The following is a 21,032-nucleotide window of genomic DNA, read 5'->3' on the forward strand; positions in this document are numbered from 1 at the left end:
ACCATAAGTGTTAGAAAGGACGAAAATTAGGAAAATTTGTCTTTGCGTGCTAAAGCGTGACAAAGCGTGACTACGCGTGACTAATCATTACCTACTATAAAGGCGTGACGAGAGGTCACCATAAGTGTTAAAAAGGACGAAAATTAGGAAAATTTGTCTTTGCGTGCTAAAGCGTGACAAAGCGTGACCAAGCGTGACTAATCATTACCTACTATAAAGGCGTGACGAGAGGTCACCATAAGTGTTAAAAAGGACGAAAATTGGATAATTTGTCTTGCGTGCTAAAGCGTGACAAAGCGTGACCAGGCGTGCTTTAATGTCGATGTCACGAATTGTGGCCACAAGTGTCAAAAAGTCACAACATTTTCAAAATATTACATAACGGAACAAAATCCACTAACCTAACCTAACCTAACCTAACCTAACCTAACATAACCTAACCTAACCTAACCTAACCTAACCTAACCTAACCTAACATAACCTAACCTAACCTAACCTAACCTAACCCAACCTAACCTAACCTAACCTAACCTAACCTAACCTAACCTAACCTAACTAACCTAACCTAACCTAACCTAACCTAACCTAACCTAACCTAACCTAACCTAATCTAACCTAACCCAACCCAACCCAACCTAACCCAACGTACCGTAACTTCATCTAACGTGATGCAAAGCTGCAAAAAATAACCGAGCTGTACGAAACATCGTTAGCGTGCCGAAACGTGACTTAGTGACCATGCGTGACTAAGCGTGACATAACGTGGCATGGCGTGACTAAACGTGATCTGCGTTTATGTCGTGATAAGGAATCACTATAAGTGTCGAAACGTGTTGAAGATTTATAAAGCGTGACAAAGCGTGTTCAAGCGTGACCAAGCGTGACTAATCACGACCTACTATAAAGGCGTGACGAGAGGTCATTATAAGCGTTAAAAACGACGAAAATTAGGAAAATTTGTCTTGCGTGCTAAAGCGTGACAAAGCGTGACTACGCGTGACTAATCATTACCTACTATAAAGGCGTGACGAGAGGTCACTATAAGTGTTAAAAAGGACGAAAATTAGGAAAATTTGTCTTTGCGTGCTAAAGCGTGACAAAGCGTGACCAAGCGTGACTAATCATTACCTACTATAAAGGCGTGACGAGAGGTCACCATAAGTGTTAAAAAGGACGAAAATTAGGAAAATTTGTCTTGCGTGCTAAAGCGTGACAAAGCGTGAACAAGCGTGACTAATCATTACCTACTATAAAGGCGTGACGAGAGGTCACCATAAGTGTTAAAAAGGACGAAAATTAGGAAAATTTGTCTTGCGTGCTAAAGCGTGACAAAGCGTGACCAGTCGTGCCTTAATGTCGATGTCACGAATTGTGGCCACAAGTGTCAAAAAGTCACAAAATTTTCAAAAAATTACATAACGGAACAAAATCCACTAACCTAACCTAACCTAACCTAACCTAACCTAACCTAACTTAACCTAACCTAACCTAACCTAACGTAACCTAACCTAACCTAACCTAACCTAACCTAACCTAACCTAACCTAACCTAACCCAACCCAACCCAACCCAACCCAACCTAACCCAACGTACCATAACTTCATCCAACGTGATGCAAAGCTGCAAAAAATAACCGAGCTCTACGAAACATCGTTAGCGTGCCGAAAGGTGACTTAGTGACCACGCGTGACTAAGCGTGACATAACGTGACATGGCGTGACTAAACGTGATCTGCGTTTATGTCGTGATAAGGAATCACTATAAGTGTCGAAACGTGTTGAAGATTTATAAAGCGTGACAAAGCGTGACCAAGCGTGACTAATCACCACCTACTATAAAGGCGTGACGAGAGGTCACCATAAGCGTTAAAAACGACGAAAATTAGGAAAATTTGTCTTGCGTGCTAAAGCGTGACAAAGCGTGACTAAGCGTGACTAATCATTACCTACTATAAAGGCGTGACGAGAGGTCACCATAAGTGTTAAAAAGGACGAAAATTAGGAAAATTTGTCTTGCGTGTTAAAGCGTGACCAGGCGTGCCTTAATGTCGATGTCACGAATTGTGGCCACAAATGTCAAAACGTCACAAAATTTTCAAAATATTACATAACGGAACAAAATCCACTAAGAAACCTAACCTAACCTAACCTAACCTAACCTAACCTAACCTAACCTAACCTAACCCAACCCAACCTAAGCTAACCTAACCCAACGTACCGTAACTTCATCTAACGTGATGCAAAGCTGCAAAAAATAACCGAGCTGTACGAAACATATCGTTAGCGTGCCGAAACGTGACTTGGTGACCGCGCGTGACTAAGCGAGACATAACGTTACATGGCGTGACTAAACGTGATCTGCGTTTATGTCGTGATAAGGAATCACTATAAGTGTCGAAACGTGTTGAAGATTTATAAAGCGTGACAAAGCGTGACCAAGCGTGACTAATCACGACCTACTATAAAGGCGTGACGAGAGGTCACCATAAGTGTTAAAAACGACGAAAATTAGGAAAATTTGTCTTGCGTGCTAAAGCGTGACCAAGCGTGACTAATCATTACCTACTATAAAGGCGTGACGAGAAGTCACCATAAGTGTTAATAACGACGAAAATTAGGAAATTTGTCTTGCGTGCTAAAGCCTGACAAAGCGTGACCAGGCGTGACTTAATGTCGATGTCACGAATTGTGGCCACAAGTGTCAAAATTTTCAAAATATTACATAGCGGAACAATATCCATTAATGAAACCTAACTTAACCTAACCTAACCTAACCTATTTTAAACTAACTTAACCTAACCTAAACCAACCTAACTCAACCCAACCCAACCCAACCTAACCTAACCTAACCTAACCTAACCTAACCCAACGTATCAAAGCTAACCTGTCGTAACTTCATATACCGTGATGCAAATCTGCAAAAAATAATCGAGCCGTACGATTCATATCGTTAGCGTCCCGAAACGTGACTTAGTGACCGCGCGTGACTAAGCATGACTTAACGTGACATGGCGTGACTAATCGTGATCTGCGTTCATGTCGTGATAAGGGATCATTATAAATGTCGAAACGAGTTGAAGATTCGAAACGTGACAATTTACAGAGTGTGACCATACGTGATCAAGTGTGACCTAGCTTGACTAAGGGTAACGTAATGTAACGGCGTTATGAGATGTGGCCTTGAGTGTCGAAACGTGACAAGGTATTTTAATACGTTACCTAACCCAACAAACTAACCTAGCCTAACTCTACCTTTCTAACCTAAGCTAACCTTTCGTAATATCATCTAACTTGTTGCAAATTTGCCAGAATTAACCTATCGTTACGAATACTGCGTTAATGGCTATTGAACTTTTGTGAATTGGATCTTTGTATCGATTCAGGTACCAGATGTTTGCTGTAATTTCTTGCAGCAGGCCGCGTACAGTACACTCCAAATAAAATGTCCCAATTTATGTAACATAGGAAAGTCGATTGCACAACACTGCATCTCAGTAGAAAATTAAAACTGCCGAGAGTATTAGATAATTTTATGAATCTGAAGCTCGTCTAAATATAATTTTAAGATTTCAGTCCGTACCGCGAAGAAATCACAACTCTTCACCATTACAAAAATCTCTGTTTAAGGAAATAATCGCTGTTTTTCGAGGTAATAAGAGAGTTAACCGCTCTCCGTCTCGTTTTCTTACCATTTTCATCTAACGTCCCGCTGAGACGTATCACGGAACCAACTACCGGACACTTAACTCTATTTCCGTCTGTAGTTTGTAATTTCAAAAAAAAAAAAAAAAAAATCTTCAGAACTGTATTTGAGGCGTGTGAGTTGTAATCATGAAAACACGCATCAAAGCCTCGCCGAATTATTATGATCGATCACGTGACGTGGCCAGCGGCGGCTTGTTAAAAGTCGCCCATACACGATAGCACGATTCGACGAGACAGTGTAAGGGCTTCGTTTGTTTTTTTGGCTGTCAGCGTGACGTAACCTGACCTTCTGTCTCATACGATCATTTCCCGTTTTACAACCAGACGTCTCAGTAGGGTCAAAGTTTATTTGCCAGTTTTTTTTTTCTATATTACCAAGTTTTTTTCTCTTTTATGTTGGTATTGATAACCCAGTTCTGACGAACTTCAAGGTTTGATTTGCATTTTACAGGAAAATCCTCCGAGCCCGTAGATGCCAGGTCGAAGGTTACTTTTCGACCGAGGTCTCCGATTCTCATAAAGGTAGGAATCAAATATAAATTTTTCGTACCTACGTGTTAATTTATGTCTTGCTGTACAATTATCTTGATTTTGATTTAAAACATCTGTACGTATATGCTATTTGCACAACTTTTTAAATACACCGAAACTCCGATTTCTGTTTTACGAAAAATAATCTTTAATTCTAATGTCAGAACACGGTACTGAGTAAAATATACGGCCGTAAGAGAGAGGAAATAACAGAATAATGGAGAAAATTACATAACAAGGAGCTTCATAAAGTGGAAGTTGAAGGCACAAATGTTCCTTGTGCCTACTACACCACAAGATGTATGGTGCATTGGAGGTATGGTTCCACTCTTTTTTGATTATGGGACTAGATAGAGATGAGTAGTTAGCTTCACGTTCCCGCGGCTTTACCCTCGGTACCCACTGAATAGGGGGGCACGTGGGCCCCAGAGCCGGTTTGGACACTGAAATATCGTTTGCTAATGCCACAAACCGAACCTCGGCCGTCCAAACTGTACTGGTAGAGATACCCTGGTCATTTATAATCTGTAATCATAATTTAGTCGGTAATTTATAATATTTATTAATTATTTAATAATTATGGTTGTATGAACTGAGTGGAAGATACCAGCTGATGGGCGTTGGCACGTACGTACGTGCGAGAACAAAGTATTCAAATGTATTTAAGGCGATTCGTGACACTGCGGGTTATATAAAATCAGGAACTATTTTGAACAGCTGAGTAAACGACTGTCAGCATCTGAAGAAAACCACGGAGTGTCTGAAAATTTGGTTTATTGGTGCGTATGTGAGGCCATGTGGAGCCAGGCCACCACTGTGTTTAATTTCAGAACGCAACCTGTCGTGTTTGCCCCGATTAGTGGCGGATCGAGCCCTGCCAGATGGTGCTGATATCAAGCTCTTTTGACACGACACTGACTTCTGTATCCCAGCTCCGTGTTTTCTTGACGTTTTCTTACAAATCACGAATTTTCATTTGTCCGTTCCTCCTCTCCCCGCCCCTGACCTTCCACCGCCACCCCGGGCTGTCTTCAAATTACCTTCACCACCTGCCTAGCGCGATATGACGTGTCACATGTGACCCTTTCGATGTTGCGCACGAGATATCTTGCTTAAACCGCTCGTCGTTCGGTTTGAATACATTTGTTATTTAATGTAATGAAAGAAACGCGATCTCCATATTTCATGGGTTAAAGTTACGTGCATGTTTTGCGAATAATTAGCGTTTGGTTCTAAAGAGATGGCTGGCAAAGGTTGGGTAAAATTTGGCGATCTGCGCTGTTCACAAAAAATATTATTCCGATTTTCAAGTAAAGGAAGATGGGATTTACGGGGCACGTAGCACGCATGGGGTAGTGGAAAATGCATAGTGGTTTTGTCTGAGGACCCAGAAGGAAAAGATCACTCATAAAACGTGGGAATAGATGGGAGGATAATATTAAAATTGACAATTGAAGCTATGTGACACATTGTAGAGACTACTATCCGGTTCATATTCCTTTAATATCCCTTCTTATAGAGGCCTCCCATCTACGACTAGTTTTTCCAAGTGTTTTCTTTTCTCCTCAGGTTTTTCGACTGAGATTCTGTATGCATTTCACGTCTTACCATGCGTGCTACGTTCCCCACCAATATCATCTACCCTGAAATAATATTTGTTAAAGGATGCAAAGTATGAAGTTCCTCATTTTGGAATTTTTCTAGAGTTTCTCCTTGCATATTTTGAGAGACCACGACAAAACTTCAAGGCAATTTATGTAATAGCATCGCCCCCTTCGTGTGTTTCCTGACACCCCCCGTTGCTAATAGCAACCACTTTTGTTGATACTCGCTCAAGGTCTGAGGTCCAATATAAATATTATTTGCAGTAAATAACAGGTTTTATGGCAGTGGCCCTTTGTCAGGGGTCAAGGCGCGTGTCGTCTGTTCACTGCGCGGGTCTTAGAGTCCGCTCCTCCTCAGGGCGAAACGTGATCATGCATTGGGCACCTTCCCTGAAAGAGATGTTCCTGACAACCAACTTGAGGTTCTGATTGCAAAATACGCATTATGAGGCTAAAGTCGTCCTCACAGTCACGTTCTTACAAACGAGGACCTATAAATCGAGTCATGGCGGTATGAACAGAAGACATGTAGTGTGACAAATTCCCCTGTGTATTTACAGAACCTGGTCTTGACGCTATAATCCGAGTCAGATCAAGAAAACCGAACCCTGATGGCATAAAAATAAGTTTGCGTAGGATAACTTGTGTTGGGCAAGGCCGTGGTCTAGGCAACACGGAGTTTTCCTCCGTGGCATCCCAACAATTACTCCATTCACACACAGAAGAAGGCAATGGCAAACCACTTCTGGATCATCTGCCAAGAACGTATATGAACAGGTCCCAGTCCGAGAAAAGGATGGAAGGATCCTGTTCATATGGACCTGTCGTCAAACAGAACACTAAATAATAATAAGATGAGGTGGTCTAGCGGTTAGAACGCTGGCCTTGTAATCCTGGGGGTCTCGGGTTCGATTCCCGGCGGTGCCCGAATTTATAACTTGTGTTGGGCAAGGCCGTGGTCTAGGCAACACGGAGTTTTCCTCCGTGGCATCCCAACAATTACTCCATTCACACACAGAAGAAGGCAATGGCAAACCACTTCTGGATCATCTGCCAAGAACGTATATGAACAGGTCCCAGTCCGAGAAAAGGATAGAAGGATCCTGTTCATATGGACCTGTCCTCAGACAGAACACTAAATAATAATAAGATGAGGTGGTCTAGCGGTTAGAACGCTGGCCTTGTAATCCTGGGGGTCTCGGGTTCGATTCCCGGCGGTGCCCGAATTTATAACTTGTGTTGGGCAAGGCCGTGGTCTAGGCAACACGGAGTTTTCCTCCGTGGCATCCCAACAATTACTCCATTCACACACAGAAGAAGGCAATGGCAAACCACTTCTGGATCATCTGCCATGAACGTATATGAACAGGTCCCAGTCCGAGAAAAGGATGGAAGGATCCTGTTCATATGGACCTGTCGTCAGACAGAACACTAAATAAAATAAATGAATAAGGACAGATCTATTAACATGTCGCCATACTTGTAGAAAGTGTTGATGTTAACCCCGATTTTGGGTGGTGGCATCGTGTGCTAGTGGTTAACATTTCCGACGTTTCGGAAGAATATGCTTCCTCAGGGCTGTTCTGCCAGCCTCGTCATGTGCGTTTGAAACAAAGTAGTCTGTTTGAAGTTTCTCACAGAACTTCTTATAGCTTTATGTGCTTCAGGTAGCATTATAATTAGAATTTTCGTCTCAATTGCTGTGGAAGTTGAGCTTTAGCCTTCGTAAAGTTGTGTTATTAACGGGGTACAGTTGACATCCAGCAGATACTGCGTAAGCCCCCCCGGACTTCCCCCGTACAAAGTTCAATTTCACTTGTTTTGGGCTAATCTGTGGCCTTCCGTCACGTGCAACATCACCGGTTTGTAAGATAAAACGTTTGGCTGCTCAAGGAAGTTTCTGTTGTTCTCTAAAGAATGTCCCGTTTCGTACAGATTTCCAGGGGCGGTAAACTCAGGTCAGGAGTAGTAAATTTTTGATCTTAAATCTTCCTCCATTTTTATTTCTGACGTCATTGTACTGAGCCCAAATGAGGAGAGAGTTTTGACAGATAAAAGGACAAATATTCATACGGATGTTATTTTTATTTTATTTATTTAGTGTTCTGTCTGACGACAGGTCCATATGAACAGCATCCTTCCATCTTTTTCTCGGACTGGGACCTGTTCATATACGTTCTTGGCAGATGATCCAGAAGTGGTTTGCCATTGCCTTCTTCTGTGTGTGAATGGAGTAATTGTTGGGATGCCACGGAGGAAAACTCCGTGTTGCCTAGACCACGGCCTTGCCCAACACAAGTTATAAATTCGGGCACCGCCGGGAATTGAACCCGATGTATCTGGACAAAACATCACATAATTATAGAAATGAAAGTCCCAGAATTGCGTAATGCATTTATCGCCACATTTAACTATTTATATATTTAAAAATAGTAATATGAATTACGTTTGACTTAAGCCATTTTTACTGAGCATCAAATATTGTTGTAACTTGGCTCTTCAGCCGCTCAGATTATATTCAGTTATTTGAAGTTGGGGGCCGGTGAAAAATCATTTTTCACGCCATTGGAACTACATTCAGTGGCTTAATGCACTAAAACCATTAATTCATTAAACGTTCGTGTGTCCGTAGATAAAACACGTTACATATTTACAGTTAGCGCCGAGTTTACCACATAAACTTCAGAGGTCAGGCTTGTCAATTATATTTTATGTTATTCAATAAACCGTCATATATAACTAGGGTTTAGAATGACGTGTTTGAAAGTTTAAAACGTAATACCACAATTACACGTATTCCGTATCTTTGGTATTGCGGGAAAGTTGGTAATACTGAAATTACAGTGTCGCGAAATTCTCCTTGTTAAAATGTTCAAATTAGAAACCTAACCTAATTCACTACAGCAAAATTCTTTTCATTAAGTTTCACAGGGGACTTATCCTACATCTGTGACGTTCGTTGACCTAAACTCAATGTCCTTTCGACGTTTCCTGGGTGTCAAAATGACGGGGTAAAACTTTCTCCCGTCCTTGTACTGTCGACGTTTTTCGACTACTCAACCGATGCACCTAACATGGTTTACAATCACTCATGAATCTTATATCACTCTAATATCCTTAGAAATAAAAATTATGTGACGAGGCTTACGAAAGCTGAGAAAATACACTTGCCCGTCGAGAAAGACGGGATAAATCTAACGTTGTAAACAAACAGTCATAAATATTATCCTCTGAGACCGGAAATTCCTTAACAGCATTACCATGGCGACCGCTATAAACCCCACACACATTCATAAATGCATTTATTTTTAAATATCTAACCTAGGAGGTGATTATTTTGTTATTATGCAAGGTGTCACAAAATTTTGGCAGTTCCAGAATCCCCTGTACAAATGTAGCAGTGAGTTATGAATATTCTAGTGTCCGGTTAATTTGTTGTGAACTCGATATTCCATTTCGGTAGTTAGATTTCAAAGGCACATGCGGTAAAGATGGTAATCACATGTATAATACGCTTGTATCCACACGGTTACATGACAGTCAATTTGGTCATCAGTCAGTCAATTAAGGTTTCAGAATGAACATCAGCCATTATATCGACTTCGACGAATTCGTTGTCCTCACCAAACACTGGGCACATTTTCAGTAACTCCCCGAGCACGTATAGAAGTTTTCTATACGCCGAAACGTCTATAAACCTTCAGAAAGTTTTGGTTACAGGGGGACATTCGTGGTTGCCCATTTAAAACTTAAGTGCAGACGCCCTGATAATAGACCCCCACACGTTGACTATCACCTGCCGTTTTATCCCATCCTGAACAAGTTCCTTCTGCCCCCATCCTCATAGTTAATTTCCCCAAGATTCATTTCGTATTATTCGGTTGGTTGTAGAGAAGTGCCTATTGAAAGAACGCGCCATATGGCACATGGGACCGGCGAACAGGTAAAAGACCCAGCTCAGTGATTATGAGAGTCCAAACACGTGGCCACCTGTCACAAAATTTACCTTCATTTTATTTAAGAAAATAAAATAAAAAATCCCCTCAGGCAGCGCCGTGTTGTCAGTTGCCTATATCTCGGGGTGAGATTCAACAGTCTTGAGCGAGTCTCGGTCTCCATGACAACGGAATTACCAATTAACTAGATTAAAGGTAAAATTGAGTCTGTTCCCAAGCACCGGGGTGTATAAGCGTATGGAGGGCGTGGACTTGAAGTTCCACACCGTATAAATCTTGAGATTGAGTGGTGTTAAGCTTCAAGCTTCGGCAAGCAAGGGTTCTCACGGCGGCAATGAAAATATATTTGTCTGTTGGTATGTTGCGCTGTGTAGTCTGGTAGTAGTTTACCAAAGTTTGAGAGGTACCTGCTGCCTCCATCAACAGGGTGATGGTGGAGACAGCGTGTACCTCTCAAACACGAGTAATATTAGATCAGACTACGCGGCTATTGGGATAATAGACAGTCACCTGGGTACTTCATGAAGACGATGGCTGGAATAGGCCTTAGAACCCGGTGAAAGATTCCTTCGAAATCTGTGATGAGAACATCTGGACCTGACAGGGACAAATGGTGAAAGGCTGGAAATATGACGTATGAGGAGCGTGTTTCTACCCTTCGCCAAATGTTGTTTCGATGGTCATGCCACGTAGTGACGATATGTGACCTGTATGGGAGAGATAAGAAATGCATAAAACATTTTGAATGGAAAACTTAAAGAAGGAAGATCACTTCAGGGGCCTAAACGTAGATGGGAGGATTATATTAAAATTAATCTGAACCAAAGTTGAAATTAGGCTGGATTAATGTTGTTGAAATAATGTCCAGTGGCGGCGGCGTCTTGTAAACACGATAATGAACCTTGGGGTTCCATAAAAACATGCGAGTCTCAGGATTTCAGCTGCCTGAGATGCTAACCACCTGGCCTGCAAGACCCCTCTCGAGGGTGCAGTCTTCTCGCGTCACCTCACCCCCTGCCTCCTGTCGTGAAGAAAACAGCAGATGGTGTCCAGGGCGGTTGGTCCAGACACGCTCCGCCCTTTTGTAGCGCGGAAGGGCATCGAAAGTCTACCCGCTGCCTCTTTGACGTGAAAGCGTTCTGACGTTTCGGACCTTAATCAAGTGCTGATGCCTTAATCGAAACTGTCACTCTCCGATGGAGCAGAGACCTTCTTGAGACGCTGATAGTCTCTCAGCCAGTCAGGAAACTCCTCACCTGAGGGTTCACAAGACCCTACCACTGATTCTGGTTCAAATCCACAGTCTCACACCCTGTTCATTTAATATTAACCTCCCATTCACACTTCAGCCTTGAAGTGGTCCTTATTCTTCAGGTTCTCCGACCAACGCTTCGTATAGAAACCTCAAAGAAAGACCACTTAGCGAACATTCCTGATAAGGTTCTATTTCAACTGGCTCAGATTGGGGAAAACTGCTGAACTTTTGTGAGCACTGTAATGAACTTTTGCGTAAAAATCGATTTTCTTTTATCAGCCGAGGAACTATAAATTGTTTCAAGGCGTCACCCTACAATCTGTTAGTATCGAGCGTCGTTAATGAGATTTTTTTTAAAATTTTATATTTGTAGTTTATTTAATGACGCCTTTTCAGTAGCAGAGTTAGTGCGTGAAATGAGCGGACGAAGCGGAACATGGTCCCTGAATTAACCCATCCGTGTTTTTGTGCGCAAGGTTTGTACAAATAACACCACCCCGTGTCACCCTCTGTATTTGGTTTTATGTATATCTGCAGTTAAATTTGTGTATACATGGGAGAGAAAAAAAATTCCGTGGTTTCCGCATAAAGAGATCTATATATTTGCTGTGGCCAAGCCTCTAATGGCATCCGAAACCAGGTTTGTAGCTAATAGGTTACCATGGTGATGCGTGTATATGAAGCTCTCTATGTGTTTTATGTCTGATATAATTTGACCCACGAAAGTTTTATTCAGTGAAGGAAAATGCTGTTTAATTACGCTTTTTACTCAAGACACGGCTTATCTCATCAGATCAGATCAGGACTTGCGGTAAATAACACGTCAGCCGATCTTATGTATCAATAAATAGAATTATGATCTCAAAGCGGTGATGGCAATCTTCTGGCTTGAAACGCCATGTGGACGTTTTGGTAGATACCGACGTTTCGGAGGTATATACTGCTTCCATCTTCAGGACCTTAAACACGGAATACCAGCATGGGACAGTAAATACGTATTTGCAGAGTGATCGGAGGATTCCGTCGCAGAAGGTGGTCCTTTTACCTGCGCCTGATGCAGTGTTCTGACCTTGCAGATGCTCCACCGTAATTATATTTCGGGCTGGTCCGCTCCTCGTATTGCTTTTTTTTTTTTTGTCCGTCCACGCGCCTGAGCGATGGCTGCCGCTCCTTCTAACACCACGGCGTGGGGCGCGCTTATAAAGGCACGAGCGGTTTTCAGCTAGTGGACCGTCGGTACGCGGTATAAATGAAATCTGCTTCTGTGTTCGGTCATTTCCTCGACACAAAATATGCGCGTCTGATTAACCCTTAAAAATCCGAAGCTCATCCAAATTATATTTAGGAATCCAGTCCGTACCGCGAAGAAAACACAGCACTTCACCATTACAAAGATCAACTGGTTAACGCTGTTTAAGGAGATATTCGGTTTTTACTCTGAGGATTTTGAGAAACACAAATACAGAAGGCAACGTTCTTAGCTGTTAACGTTGATGGTATATATAGTTACCACAGGGCTTTAAATGATTCAGATAATATTCGTATGTGGTAAGTTATGTGTCACTTGTCACGACGGCAGTGTATGACGGTAACTGGGAATTTACTGAATAAATACTAGCGGACGGTGGATAATGGGTGATCCTCTGGCTTGGAAATTGAGTGCAGAGCTGTAATATCTAGCATGTTGTAAATCTGGCTTGGCGGACATTTGTGAATTCGGTGACGAACATTTGGATTTTTATAAAATGCAGACAATTTCTTGACTATCTGAGGCTCCTCAAGACGGAATCTTTGATGGAGTTTTGTTAGTGAGAAGAATATAGTATATAGAGTAAAATGTGATTGACATGTGATTTGTATGCGGAATTTAAATACACGCAGAATTTTGATAGCGAATCATGTAAGAAAACAGACACGTAAAGACACAGATTACGGTGGTAAATTACCATTAAAATGGATTTTTCTACGAGTAAATAGTCTGTGTGGATTAAACTGGCTCAGGTCCGTGTTATTAGCTGTGCTCAGTTCTCGGAATCTGCTACCAAAGTAGGAAATTTTGCCAAAATCTGTCCAGGTACACGCGAGTTGTTTCATGCGCCCGACGCCTGTGTCACGTGACGGGCTTGAATTTAAACCGGACAAACATTTTGAAAACGAAGTCGATAAAAATCGAAATGCCGTGTGAAGAGACACGTGATAGTGGCGCAGGGATTAGAAAGGGGATGTGACAGGCAATTAATCAGTCGGCCCATCAATCAATCAATCAGTTAATTAATCTAGCCTTAAGATTATCATAAGTGAGAGGCAAGTTAATTAACCAGAATATTCTGTGTCTAGAAATCGGATAGCTGTTCGCGTTTTGGGAGCGGGCACAGAAAACCATGTGACCTCAGTGCTGCCACCTTTACATCGGCAAAACAAAAAATCCCTCGTGAGATTCAGGTTCTCACGGCGTCGAGCATGAAGGTGGTCGTCTTTTGGGTTATCGATCCGCGTTGCCTCGTAGCAGATGATGGAGGCAGGAAACCAAGAAGTTCATTATCGTTTTCACAAAATCTCCTTATTTGAATCTGTACTAAATAATATCAAATTTGAAGTTTTCACGGCTGTGAAGATGGCTATGTTGTTCTGGGCTCTAACATCGCGTGTGCTTGGGAGGTGAAGAAACGTGCTGTTTTCGGCCCTGAAGATGGAGGCAGTAATTTCCCTCGAAAGGTTGATACGTACCTTTACGTTCAATTTTAATATCATCCTCTCATTCTTGTTTAAGTCTCTAAAGTCTTATCTTTTCCTGAGATTTTCCGGAAAATATACGAATTTCTTATTTATTGTTACCGTGGGTCCGAGTCCATGTTACGAGTGCAAGAGACTTTGAGTCTCTGTCTTCGATCAACATATTTGCTCTGCATTCTGTTGACACACGGGCCATACCAGAAGGTTATTTTTCCGGGTCAACCTCCTGTCGGGTGGAGTGACATACGTTTTCAGGCTTTGCCTTCCTGAACACGTTCTGAAGTGGCGGAGATGAGCAATGCTGATTTTGAATGTGGAGGGCAGGAAATTTACACAGATTTGCTATCGCCGTCACATCTCCGGGGACAAGATACAAACGCATCACCTGTAAAAAAAAAGTCTTCCGATTGAGTGGAGAAAAAGACTTTTCAAACTTCCATTTGGCACTGAAGCATAATGGAAATTGGTCACTGGACCTGTCACATAGAGTAGCCATTTTTACTGAAACACTCTTACTCTACGACTATACAAAGGCAGGCGTTAGTTCGTAACAAATTACTTTTTAAGGTAGAAAGGAAGAGCCCGCTGGGAAGACCTAGAAATAGATGGGAGGATAATATTAAACGGGATCTGTAGGAGACAGGAGTGGAAAGCGATTAGATTTTTCTTGCCCAGGACAGGGACCGGTGGAAGGCTTTTGTTAATTCGGTGATGAACCTTCAGGTTCCCTAAGCGAGGTAGTTAGTTAGTTTAGGGTACCATTGTGAGAAGGATTTATGTCTGCTTCAGATGTCTCAGTCCGTATGACAAGATTAACAGGAGATGTAAGTTAATTCTACAGACTTCAGTTTGTCTTAATCTGTGTATCACTATCAACCCTGAAGATGGAGGTATTATGTTCCTCCGAAACGTCTGTATCTACCCACAAGTCGACGTAGCATTGCAAGAGAGAAGACGAACGTCAGTGGTGTTCATTGTCTCTTACTGAAATTATAAACTGGTATTATAAAAGTCTCTGAGCTAGGTTTAATTTCGTCTAAGTTAAAACATAAGCAAGGTGTTTTGTCTGTGAGGTCCTTTATGTAATGTTAGTGTTACGAATACAAATTCGGGGCCCTTAACCCCCCTGAAGCCCTGAAATTCGGACCTGAAAGTAAACATAACAGGTCTCGGTGACAGAGATCAAATGGTTAACGCTGTTTAAGGAAATAATCGCTGTTTATAATGAGACACGCACTGCGTGCATAATATTTAAACAGAGAGCTCGTACCGCGAAGAAAACACATCTCTTCACCATTACAAAGATCAACTGGTTAACGCTGTTTAAGGAAATAATCGCTGTTTATATTGAGACACGCGCTGCGTGCATAATATTTAAACAGAGAGCTCGTACCGCGAAGAAAACACATCTCTTCACCGTTACAAAAGATCGACTGGTTAACGCTTTTTAAAGAAATAATCGCTGTTTATATTGAGACACGCATTGCGTGCATAATATTTAAGAATTCAGTCCGTACCGCGAAGAAAACACTACTTTTCACCATTACAAGGATCAACTGGTTAACGCTGTTTAAGGAAATAATCTCTGGTCTCATCAAAATGATAAGAATCACATCAGTGCACTCTGTGGGTAAAATTCAGAATTACTGATTGTTAAAGCACGTGGTACGTAAAATACCACTGGGATTTGAGGGATTGAATATCTTTACCTTCTGAATGATTATCAAATTTGCATGGGGTTAATAAGTTATGCTCGAATCCTTGTGCAATCAACACGTACCGCCGATGTAAAATAAATCATGAAGTCAGCTCTGTCAAAAGGAACGGTAATTAATAATTCCTGTGAGTGGAATATGCAGGTTAACTTTACGCGATGATGAAAAAAAAACTTAATTTTGCTGGGTTATTAACTCGTAATGTACTTCCGATTACCTATTTATAATTCACCGAGAGCTGAAGAGGTGCATGGAGGTCAGTTAGTACCATTTAATCCGGTTTAAACTCTAATTCCCCTTTACTGAACCCACGGGCTTCGAGGTTGTGTCAGGCATTAAAACAGCGTCTATTATGAATGGTGGTGATATTTACACTGACAAATAATAATAATGTACATGGGGGCATAGAATTTCTTTTGTTTCATAGCGTATTATGTTTAAAAATTAATAAATTAAAATAATTACTAAAATAATACAATATGGATCTAATTGAGTTTTCGGGTTATCTCGGCGGTGATATGGATGTATTCTGGGTTGTTAGAAGTTTACTGACCGTTTAAGAGGTTATTGCGGCGATGTGACGTCTGAAACGTCGGAAAACTTTCACCAGATTACGCGACGCATAAACCTCAGACCGAGTTGTATATTGTACTGGCTGAACGTTGTCTCGTTCGGGAGATTCCCGGTTCAAAGTCTCACAAACGGAAACCAGACATGCTGTCAGAATTTTTTTATCTCGTCATTCACAGCGAGCGTGTCAGAAACGCGCGTCCGAACGCCTTGTTGCAACCGGCCAGGTTGTCCAATTTTAATAATTCGTTTCGAACAGTTCCGTCCGGAGTTACAAATGGCGCGCGCGTCTTTTTTTCTACGGACTGTCTCCGCTCCCTTTTGCAAAATCATTATAAATGACGTCGTAGTTCAGAAAAGGAAATTCGGCTTGATGGATGGCGTTCTGGAGGATTCAAGACTTTACTTTAAATAAATTGCGGTCTTCGGTTGTCCTTATTTGAACTACGGCAACCTTTTTACATAATGCCTTACAAGCCCATCTCGGTTTGCCTTCCACTAATGTTAAACACCGAAAGCTTCTCCCCCGTTCTACCTCAGGCTTTGGCACACCTCGGCGTATTACCCGGAGGGACCTTTTGCAGACTGCCTAATCACCGCGTTCATCTGCAATTTCTCGGGCGACAGTGTTTGAACACGACTGTCAGGAATTAACGTTGCTATAAGGCGTATGTCGAAGTATAAGAAAGTGAAGCTATCCCCATACACTCCATGTAGGCGCTTAGGGGCGGTATAGCTCCTACCCCGGTACCCATTTGACAGGACGCTGGATGGGCCCAGAGGTGTTTAAACGGCGTAAAATGAGGAACTTTGAAATGTGTATTTTGTGTGAAGCTTGTAATCGATTCAGAATTTTCCTATGTATCTTTTTGTATATTTCTAATGAGGACATTGGTTAGATTTCTTCTCGAAGTTGTTATGACAACAGGTACAGGCGATGATAACATTCTCGTGTTCGTCATTCGACTGTCAGTCAATTCTCCTCCACGAATCTGACGTCCGTCTTATCGCTTTGCTTCATAATTCTCATATTTTTATCTGAAGTGTAAGAAACTGTGTCAGCTTCGCTTGTAATTTTGAATTTCTAACTTATGTTTTTTTTGGGGGGGGGGCGGGGGGCTCTGTTCGGTAGCGGTAATTTCCAGAGGCGGTTTCTTGGTAACATTTAGGCAATTCCACGCTAAGTAATTTGCATTCATCAACGTTTGTCTTCTCCGTTCCTTCTTCTCCCGATTCTGTTAATCGGAGAAAACATTAGAGAGAATTTGTCCCTCTTAAAAAGTTTTCAAATAATGTGTACGACATTAGTGGTCCGCAATACAAGATGGCACACGACAATCAAGTAAGTGCAAAAGTTGTTTTGTATCAAGGAAACGATACTTCACGTCTTCCAGTGGGGGTTTCTTCATAGCTTGAATACAACATTTAATAATCCAGTCCGTACCGAAAAGAAAACACAACTATTTACCATTACAAAGATCAACTGGTTTACCCTTTGAAGCCGAAGCTCGTCTAAATAATATTTAGGAATTTTGTCCGTACCGCGAAGAAAACACCACACTTCACCATTACAAAGATCAACTATTTAACGCTGTTTAAGGAAATAATCGCTGTTTATAATGAGAATCACACGGAACAGACAAGTAGATGTAAACTGTGTTAGAAAATAAAGAATTGCTGAGACTTTTTAAGGCAAATGGTACATATAGTTACCGCTTTGTTTTAAACGGTGTGAACACGGTAATCAGTATTCGAGCTTCATGGAAGCTATGATATTGGGTGTTGTGTGACAGGCAGAGGGAAATTATTTCTGCTGTCCTCCGGCAAAGTGCATAAATCTGTTGGCAATGACCGGGGGGCAGACGCAGTTTTGTTAAATAATTTTGCTTCGGGCGTGAGAATGTTTTCGCCAGCCAGAGGCGTCGTCATAACAGCTGACAGGCATTTAAATGCCGGGTGGCAGTGGACGCTCATCTGGTCTGAACCTCACTGGGTCAAGGCTGAGATTTGTACACTTACCGTACTTCAATGTGTCTCTGATTTTATATTTGAGTCTTTCTGAATATTATTGTAATAAATTATCGATAGCGATCTTCTGGGTTGTAATACCTTATGGTCTTGTAGTTGGCTAACATTTCGGAGGAACATTCTGCTTCCATCTTCGGCGTCACAATCAAGAACGCCACTGTCGATATTGCCACACGTCTGAGAACCTAACCTAACCTAACCTCTCTGTAAATTATTGGACTATAAGACTCTTTTTTGCTATATACATATATATATATCGGAATAATTTTAATGGAAAAAATTTCAAATGTAAATAATACGCATTAATTGAAACTTGTTTTTTGAAATCGTTCTGTAGGACTTGCCTTCCGGACCCCTTATACACTGCCGCTCGGGGGCGGTTCCACCCCTTCGCTAAAACTTTTTTTTTTAGTGGGGGTGCAGCGAATACTCGTCTATTCTCTTTGTGTTTATCTGCAGTTTCCCCCCCCCCCCCCGCCCCAAACCATGAGACTGCAAAGTGTCTCGCTTCTAATGGCTAATTACCGATCTCGTGCCTTAAACAGGGACGATCCTTCGTAATTAGTTTTATTATTTAATAAACATTTATACTGTAAGATTCTCACGTATTACGAAGCTCATATGTTTCTTCTATAAAAATTCTTAAGGACTACATGACTATTTCAGGGTGCATGGATCTGTATAATATATTAGTGTTTTTAAAATACGTCTTGGTACGAACTTGTTAAATTCGCACAAATTCAGAATGCAGATTTAAGCAGGAATTAAAAATTAATATTTAATTACAACGGATCTTGGAGTCGAGAGGTTCGCGTTGTGGTTTTGTTTTGTTTCGAGAGGTCCCGGGTTTAGATATGATCCCTAGGATGAGGTCTTTCACGTGATCTTCCTGATTTACATGAGGCAAAAGCCAAGGTGGTACCATAAATTATTCTACGTCCGTTTCCTTCCCAATCCATAATTCACTAATCGTTCTGTCATCTGATATTATATGCGCTGAATCATTGATAGCTCAGTGACATCTAAGATTCTCACGAGTATGAAGATGTCTTCTGAGGTGTTACGTCGTGGAGTCTGGTAGAAGTTTACCGAAGTTTCGGAGTAGATTACTGCCTCCATCATCAGGGCGAATGGCTAGATGACACAACATCCCTCAAGGCAGCCGTAAGAACCTGAAATCTCACATTTAAATAAATGCTGTTAGTTTTAAATCCGTACTAATTCTTTTAGTGTCTTTATCTGTACTTCGTGGTATTTTAAGCGTGGCCTACGTAGACCTTCTCAGTTGTAAATCTTAATTCTGTGTGGTAATTTTTTTTTCCCAGAAATTTGGCTGATGTTTGCAATTTATTTGCATAAAATGAATGCGTAACAGAGAGGTTGCTTCTTTCGGCACACGCAACGGATTTTGATTAAATTTAGTATATTAAGTTTTGGGGCGAATTTAATGTTGATTCATGTTACTTAACCCCTGAAGATGAAGAAAGTCTGTTTCTTCGAAACGTCGTTATGTACCTGCCAATGTAAACGACGTTAAATCACAGCAAATCAAGGGGTTGATTTAGTTACAAGGAAATGGAATTGCACTTAACATAAAATGGCTATGTCACTCACAGATAAATATTTTATCTGAAACGTTTAACAGTATCAGTTGTTTTTACCAGAAATTTGTTTTTGGTACTGTGTGGTAGAGATAATTAGATTTCAAACGTAAATATGCGTGTCTATCTGCTGCAAATGACCATAATTCCGACGAGATACACAATATTTAAATTCAAGTGCTTTTTTTTTACAATCTTGTTACTCATAAATTGACGGATGGACAGACAGTTTGGAGGGCGGGATTGGGAAGGAGGCGAGCATAGCCGGTATCCCAGTTTTCTGAATTGACATTTATTCGTGATTTAAAATGATTATTGGCGAACGTCGGATGTTGGCAGCTCGGAACTCATTTCTGTCTGACACGTGGTCCGCCAACTTAAGGGAAGAAAGTTTGAGGTCTGTTGCTAGTTAAGTTGGATGCCAAGTGTAAAGTTTGTAAACACTTTTCATTATTAATTCAGCAATCTTGTCGACTCCATCAGCGCTCTCAAAGCTCTTCCAGATGCGATATAAATATTAAATGATTTGTTATGGTTATAAAGAAACGTTATCCCAGCTTTTGAGAACATGTCATCCAAATTGTTATCCCATGATTTCACAGCATTAACTTACTTTGATGTTTTATTATTCCAGATACAAATCAAATATCGAAATCTAATGCTTATCCTATTCGAGACATTTGGTTTGTTCACTCACTGCGTGCGAGTACAACTCCATGTCCAACATACGCCTTTATCCCATTAAAGCCTAGTGGTAACTATATGTACCACGTGCTTTAATAGTCTGGAACTCTGTATTTTTACCACAGAGCGAATCTTTGTGTTTCGTACGATTCTCAGCGTAAACAGCGATTATTTTCTTAAACAGAGTTAACCATTTGATCTTTGTAATGGTGAAGTGTGGTGTTTTCTTTGCGGTACGGACTGAATGTTTAAAGATCGGGCTTCAGGGGTGGCACGTGGGCACAAGAAGAACTCTGTATTTAATTTTTGTAGTGTCTTAATGAAAAGTTGCAGATTCAAGTCCTTCTGTACAGATGTCACAAGCTGAGAATCATGTAACACATTTCTGTGAAATTTTATATCGGGTAGTTTTGCCGAAATTCGATCATCAGTTCCAATTTTTTTTTTTGGTTAATATTAAACAGCAATTATGGTCAGATTACATGAATATCAATTGGGAGCCTGGACTCACCTCGACCGTAACTCGCTGGAAATTTGTTAGGGCAAAATGATTTTGTATCCAGTATGATTTTTGGATGAGTCTTGCGGTATTTTTGGAGTTGAACGAAACTTACAACTGACGTAATTAAGTCCTGAAGGCAGTAACGCGGCG

The 21,032-nt window shown here is 41.2% G+C and overlaps 1 protein-coding gene across 2 annotated transcripts in view; it reads left to right on the forward strand.

Moving 5' to 3' along the window:
• ed (hemicentin protein echinoid) overlaps positions 1-21,032 on the forward strand; it is a 289,516-nt gene that overhangs the window by 23,572 nt on the left and 244,912 nt on the right. For both annotated transcript variants that reach the window (XM_087359442.1, XM_087359443.1), the window contains exon 2: positions 4,155-4,225. The gene's annotated coding sequence lies outside the window, so the exon portion shown is untranslated. The remainder of the gene's footprint in view (positions 1-4,154; positions 4,226-21,032) is intronic.

Source organism: Zootermopsis nevadensis, unplaced genomic scaffold, assembly GCF_977971745.1.
Source record: "Zootermopsis nevadensis isolate Lab colony 2312 unplaced genomic scaffold, Znev_1.0 Znev_ptg000031l, whole genome shotgun sequence".
Taxonomy (NCBI): Eukaryota; Metazoa; Arthropoda; class Insecta; order Blattodea; family Termopsidae; genus Zootermopsis; species Zootermopsis nevadensis.